Here is a 7,082-nt window from a genome sequence, read left to right as displayed (position 1 = left end):
ACCTGGGCGGACTTTGGGACACCCCACCCTCCGAAGCTGTGCAGGGTTCCCACAACCACCGGAACCTTGTCTGACCTGCGGCCCGCCTCTCCCCACTCACCTCCCACTCCAATAGCTGGGGTTCTGCTTTCTGCCGGGCCTGGTTTGGGAAAACGTGTGGTGGCAAGGAGATCCGACACCCCAATCTCCAGAGAACCTCGATGGGCTAGGGCGTTCGTTGTCTCTCAGGGTCAAACGCAGTTGGAGTCATTCCTGCTTGGGTCTTTGACGCCACGTCCTGGTGGCTCAGGCCCTCCCTTAGCTCCTGAAAGTTGAGACTCGGCGTGAGACCTCTGGGGTAGTGCCCAGCGTTGCACGATGCGTGGAACAAGTCGTATGCTCTCCTCCCAGCCCCAGGGAGCCTTTTTTGTCTCTGAAATTTTCTCCCACCTGCTGTGGCCAAGCCTGCCCCACAGGAAGGGTCTCAGGTTGCCTTTGAGATGTCCCGCGGGTGGGAACCAGTCTCTAAGACTCAGCCTGCCTGCCTCGGTGACTCCCAGGAGCCACCCGATTGTATCCCGGAAAAGTGGCTTTGTTCTCAGGCAACGGCCAGCTACCTCTCGCACCCTTTTCCTAAATTACCCTCATTGACAAGGGCAGTGAGGGACGTGGGTGGCCTCCGGGTCTCTGATAAAGTCCACAGTTTCCCAAGAATGCTTCTTTCTCAACTGCTGCCCCCAGCCACCTCCTGTCAGGTCTGCTTCTCTGAGCTGCCCCCTCTTTCCCAGTCACGCTGCAAGGCTCACTGCTGAAGTTTTTCTGGTCTGAGAAAAATCACGAACCCAAGCGACTCTCTCCCAACACGGGCGAGTCCCTTTTGAGGGCTGTCGGGCATTGGACCCCAGGGACAGGACTTTGTGACTTTTCAGTCTCTGTAGCCCCCCCAGTCCTTCCCACGGGTCTGTCGCTAGTGCGCCTCTGAATCCTGTCATGTGGGAACATTTTGGTGGCTCATTTCTAACGGTGACTCTCAGGTGAGCCGGGGGTTGGCGGGTTGCGGGGTGGAGGTGAGGGTGGTGGCCGCCTTGCTGGGCACCATGGCGTGGGCCTGAATCTCCGGCCCTGGCGTGTCTGCTGTTGACCTCTTTTCTGCTAAAGTCTGCCTCAAGACACAGTGTTCTTCTGGCTTAATTTTACCCTAGGATTTATCAGAATGTTTCTTAACTTTCTTAGACTAAGTGATTTCACACAGCACTGAGTCAACGGGAGTATTTACGCAAAGCCCAGGAAGCCTGAACTTTGCAACAGGCCCTTGCAAGTGCCCTGAGGATATAGCCACATGGCCATGTTTTTGCAAAATTTGAGAGAGTAAGACAACTCCTTTTGTAACCTGTTAAAACCACTGTTTCTTTCCACCCACCCCCACCCACCCCGTCCACATCCTTTTTTGGTGAGGGCACGGGCATTTTGGAAATCTAGCTAAAGGGAGGTTGAGTCAGGGTGTATCTGGTTTGGGTTGAGTGGCATACATCTATGAATTTTGGGCTGGGTTCCCCTAAACACAGCCCCCTGAATGGTATCCTAAGACTAGAGCTCTCCAGGCCCGGCCAGGAGGGTATTTGGGTAACGAGAGAGAAACATACAGTTTCAACAATATGCAATGTATAATGTTCAACAAAGGTTGAAACGTACAGAGCCTGGAGGTAGCGGGTGGAACATTCTCCCGAATGCTGGCATTCTTCCAAACGGAGGAGGTCAAACTGCATGGAGAATTTGATTCTCACCAACACCTGGTCAAAATTACAATAAAAAAATTCTAATCACTCAGGCTGGAGGAAAGGTGAAATTAGCATTCTTTCAATAAAAAAATCTTGTCGCCATAAAAACAATTAATTTAAAAAGAATTTTAAAAATTAGGCAACCAAAAAATTATGTTACAAAATCATCAGTTTACAAAAATGGCAATCAGAGAGTATATAGGGTATAAAAAAAAAAAAAACAGGAAAAAAGACTTATAGAGGCGCATAAGGCACCTCTAATAAAAATAATATGTTAATTTTTTAGATCTTATTTTGCTAGGCTATTTATCAGATTTTTAAGTTTTGCAATTTGTTGTGATTTCTTTGCTCTTAATATTTGCTTTTATACCTAACTTTATATTCACTGTTTTGTATTTTTTTTCCTCATAAAGAACCATCTAAATAGTCCACTTACTGTCCAGCTGGCCCATCTCCTGAGAGAGCGCTGCTGGTCTAGGGGTGGTTCCCACCATTTCTTTGGAGATGGGGAGTATGTGGGACCTTCCAGGGTCACATGGGGTCTCTATTTAGCTCAATGACAGTCACAGGAAATGTTTGCTTTTGGCTCAGTGCAAAGGGGCTCGATTTACTCCAAGGTCCAGCTGGGTGCCACCGAGGAGTTAGGGAATGGTAAGGGGGCCCCCGGAGTAGTAATCTGGCTCCTCCCTGGCTGCGAAAGAGAGACTTGTGACCTGCTTCCTACAAGAACCACAGGGCCGGGACGCAGGGGTGAGATTCATACTGCTGGTCCCCTCCCCCACTTCCAGCAGCCCATCCTGGGGTACCTCCCTGTGCCTCAGCTTCCCTGTTGACAAAGGTAAACGATAGTGTGCCTCCACACTGGGCTGTTTGTGAGGATGAAATGAATCAACAACACCTGGCACCCGGCAAGCTCTGTGAAAGATGGATAGATAAATATGAACATGTGTTAGCCACTCTCGTTATCTACTCTCTAAAGAGATTGGCTCTGAGAGCCTGTGTGAACCATGACAGGGACTTTTTGAGAGAAGATAAGGGGAGGATCGTGTCACACCCCAACCAGCAACCCCGGTCAGCTCCTCCCTTAGGCATCTGCGCCCCTCTGCATGACCCTCCTCCCACACGGGTATCTAACCAAGTCTATCCAGTCTTCTGTTCCCCCCTCCACCCAAGGCTGCTCCTTCACCCACCACTCTCTGGTCCCTCAGCTCAAGCCCCCCAGGGGGCCTCCGATGGTCGCTTATGACATGAACCCAGGTTTAATTTCTGCTCCTGCATTTCATGCCCCCACCCCCATAATCTGACCCAGCGACACGGTTGCTCAGCTATGAGAGGCCACAGGAAACAGAAATTTCCTTTCCCAGAAAGAGCCAGGAGACTCGGGCACGAATCCTGCTCTGGATAAGACTTTACTTTTCTATGCTCGTTTCAGTTTGTGACATAAGTCAGGGTAGGTACTTAGATCCCTCCCAGGTCCCGACGGGAGGTGAGAGGGTGAACTTAGACAAGTTCGTGTCTTTTACGTCTCAGAAGTTTTCTTGAATTATTTCTTTGATGATTTTCTTCTCTCCGATTTTTCTGTTCTCTTCCTGAAACCCCACTTGTTCAGAGGTTAGAGCCCCTGAATTTGTTCTCTAATGTCCTTAACCTTTTAATTTCCTTTTCATCTCGGACTCCTCCCTCTGCTTCCTGTGAAATTCATCGGTCTCTCCAGCTGGACTTTATTTTGCGCTGCTACATTTGTAATTTCCAAGAGCTCATTCTGGTTCACTATTTGCTTCATTGTATAGAACCCAGTGCTTGTTTAACAGATACAGTATCTTTTCCTATCACTCTGAGGATTCTGATTATAGCTAAAAAAAAATTCTTTTTATCTCCTGCATAATCTCTTCCCTCCAAATGGCCCTGTTCATGATTGTTTTCTTGGTGTTCATTTTTCATATTATATACTTTTCTCAAATGTCTGGTAATCCTTAGCCACATGCTCATATTTAAGAGAGAGGCACCAAAAAGTGGCTTAGACACTCTCAGCCCACACGGGGGGCTTGTCGGTTGTGGGAGTTGCTGTAAGGTAGACCAGTTGGCCTGTTTTATTGGGCGACCTGTTGATCTCAATACTTTTGGGTCTTTTCTCTTGGGCTGCTCAAATTACCAGAGACAGGTGTTACAATGTCCTGCATAGGGGGCCTCAGGGTTGCAGAGTGCTCCTGCCCAGAGACAGCAGGGACCCAGATCAGATGGAGGCTGGGGGCTGGGGACAATCAGGAACTAAGCTCTACAGACCCACTCACTGGCTGTGTACACGTGAATGGTGGGGCCTGCAGCACGGCGTCCTGAGTAGCTAGGAGGGTGCCTGGCAGTGCTGCCTCTCACCAAGGCCACGGTGGTCCTTGGAGGACCAGCTGAGGGTGAGGTGGGAGATAAGGGAGGAAGCTGCCTGCATGCGTGGGGTCCAGGGAACCATTTGATGGCAGGGTGTCCTGGACGTCCCACAGGAACATCCAGAGCTGGACTCGGGCCCAGCAGTGATGGCCTAAATTGAGGCCAAGCCCTGGGTACCGGAGCAAACACGTGGCCTTCCCTGAGCACAGCTACGGGCCTCTGCGCCTGCTGCAGGCATACGCCTGTGGAGTGTGGTTCAGACAAAGGCACAGCTAACAAGGTGACAGGAAGAGCGGAGCATGCAAGAGAGGAACTGGGGGCTCAGGAGACGGAGGTCATGTCTGGTGCAGGCGGTGCGGTCGGGGCCAGGTCAGGAAAAGGGCCGCCCCAGGGTGCAGGGCCCCTCAGAGCAAGGCCGGTGCTCCTCAGCTGGGGCTGGGCGGCACCCTCAAACCCCACAGCCTCAGGGGCGACGGTCAGGTCCCAGAGAGGGACCAGCACGGAGAGAGGGAGACCAGGCAGAGGGAGGCCATTTGCAAAACAAGCCCGTGTGGCTGGAGAGACCCCTGGTGTCTGCTCCCTGGCTGTCCCTGTCTCTGTGCATCATCTGTGCCAGGGCCACGGCCTGTGTTCCTGCCACTGCACTCTTGTGAGACAAACGGCCTGTGCAAGCAGAATGATAAGAACTGCGAATAGAGGAAGATGGACCGGGAAGGGCGGGGAAAGGAAGAAAGCATGGCCTCTGTCAAGCGGTCACATGACCCAGTGCAAATGAAGGCATCGGAGTCATGTGGCCAAGAGAGCAGAGCAGTTTTCAGGGGCGGGGAGAAAGGGCAGCCATCCCCCCTCCCTGGCGCAGGGGCACTGCGGCGGGCCAGGTTGGGTCCTCGGTGTCTGACTCTGGGAGATCACGGTCACCCCGAGTCCCAGCGGCAGGCCCAGACCTCGATGCTGGGGAGCCTGCGTCCCTGTCCTGCCCCACTGCCACTGCACGCCATGTGTCCTGGGGGGCTGTCCACCCACCTAGCGACCTGCTTTCCATGGCCCTGGGCCCACCGGGCTCTCCGTGGAGGCCGGGAGCAGGGCGTGGGCAGGGGAGGGCTGGGAACATACAAACCGAGCAGTGAACAAGATGGCTGGAGAGCGTGGCCGCGCACGCGTGAGGGGCGGCGGGGCCTGGAGGGCTCTGCGGGAGTTGGTGCGCCCTGACCGACGGCCGTCAGCAGACCCCGGGCTCCGGCGTGTGACTCCGGGGCCCTCATAGGCGATGCCGCCGGGTTTTCAGGCAGAGCATCTAGAGGGGCAAGGACGTGGCGGGCAGGGCGGGTGGTGGCCAGCTCAGTCTGCGGCCTGTATTGGACTTGGGGGCACTCAAGCTGCATCCCAGGTCCTGGCTTCTAAGGCCTTCGGATTGGGGGAGGAGCTTGGCCGGCTCTGGCCCCGTCCCTCAGTGTCACCCAGGCCCACAGGTAACTCCTCCCTCTCCCCCCTCGACACCCTGCTCTCCTCAAGAAGCCAAGCACGCCTGCCTTCCTATTTCTATATCTCCATTTACCTACATGCCCAGCAGCTCTCCGAGGTGATCCAAAAACGCTGCATTTTCCAGGCGAATTTGTTGTTCTAGGGTGACCTAAAACACACCCCTTCTCCTTCCCCTCCCCCTCCTCTGCTTTCCCAGTTCTTCGGAAATGCCACCTGGCCCTGGCTGGCTTTGCTCTCAAGAACAAAGGCACAAGCAGCACCTTTCTCAAAACACTCGGCCCGGCTCCGCCCGGCCCCGCCCTCGGACTGTGTATCACCATTTTCTTTCCCAGTCGATGGATCCGAAACATGTTTTGTTAGAACAATGACTAACATCTTTGCTCTAAGATGCACTCGTGTAAATTGATTCCCAAACGACGCACCAAGGCACCAGGATAAACGGGCCAGGAACACAAACTGAAGTCACACACTCTCTCTCACACACACACACACACTCACAGTCACACGCATTCTGGGGTGTGGGTAATGAGTCCACCTGTGGCTCCGGCCGGCACCTGCTGTGTGGTTGCGTGAATTGGGTGTGCGCCGTAAAGCAATGAGCAGGGTCCCCTTTAAAATGTCTTCAGAGGTTGGGACCCAAAGCCGTGTACAGAAAGCTCAGAAATGCGTCTTAGCAAGGCTGGGGCGGGGCGGGGCGGCGGTGAGGCCCCTACCCCGTGAGGGAGCTCGGTGATGGGGAAGGAGAGGGACCTTCCCAAGCACCCGGCTCACCCCCTCTGAAGAATGAGACCTGCTGGGAGGAAATTCCCGGGAGACCGAGGCCCGGGCCCCGGCCTTGAGCAGGGCTAACCCAGACACTGGTATGGGCTGAACTGGGTCCCCCTAAAATGCACATGTGGAAGCCCTAACTCCCCAGGTGACTGTATTGGAGGCAGGGCCAGTAGGAGTAATGACAGCTCACTGCAGCCATCGGGATGAGGCCTAGGTCCTGGAGGACTGATGTCCTTCAAAGGAGAGACCCTCCCACCCCTCCTCATCCCCCCACCCCCACCTCCCATCCCACCCCATCCCCACCTCCATTCTCCCCACTCTGGCTCTCTCCCAGGAAAGTCCACGCGAGACAAAGAGAAGGTGGCCTTCCACAGACCGGGGGAGGCCTCCCCAGAGACCACCCTGACGGGACCTTGACCTTGCGCTGCCGTCTCCTGGACTGTGGGCTAGATAACGCATTCTGTTGTCCAAGCCCCCAGCCTGTGGTATCTTGTTAAGGCAGCCCTTTGGGCTCGAAAGATGCCACCCTGCACGCCCGCTTTCAGCAAGGACCCCTAACTCCGCCACCACTGTGCTACAGACATCTCGGTTAATGACAACTGCACGCCGTGCCCCAAACATACATTAAAAACAGATCCACTGGTAATTATATCATCATTCGAATATATGTCAATGTTATACCACGAGTCC

This window comes from Pteropus medius, unplaced genomic scaffold (assembly GCF_902729225.1).
Source record: "Pteropus medius unplaced genomic scaffold, Ma_sr-lr_union100, whole genome shotgun sequence".
In the NCBI taxonomy this organism is placed as follows: Eukaryota; Metazoa; Chordata; class Mammalia; order Chiroptera; family Pteropodidae; genus Pteropus; species Pteropus medius.
This window is presented reverse-complemented; position numbering follows the sequence as displayed.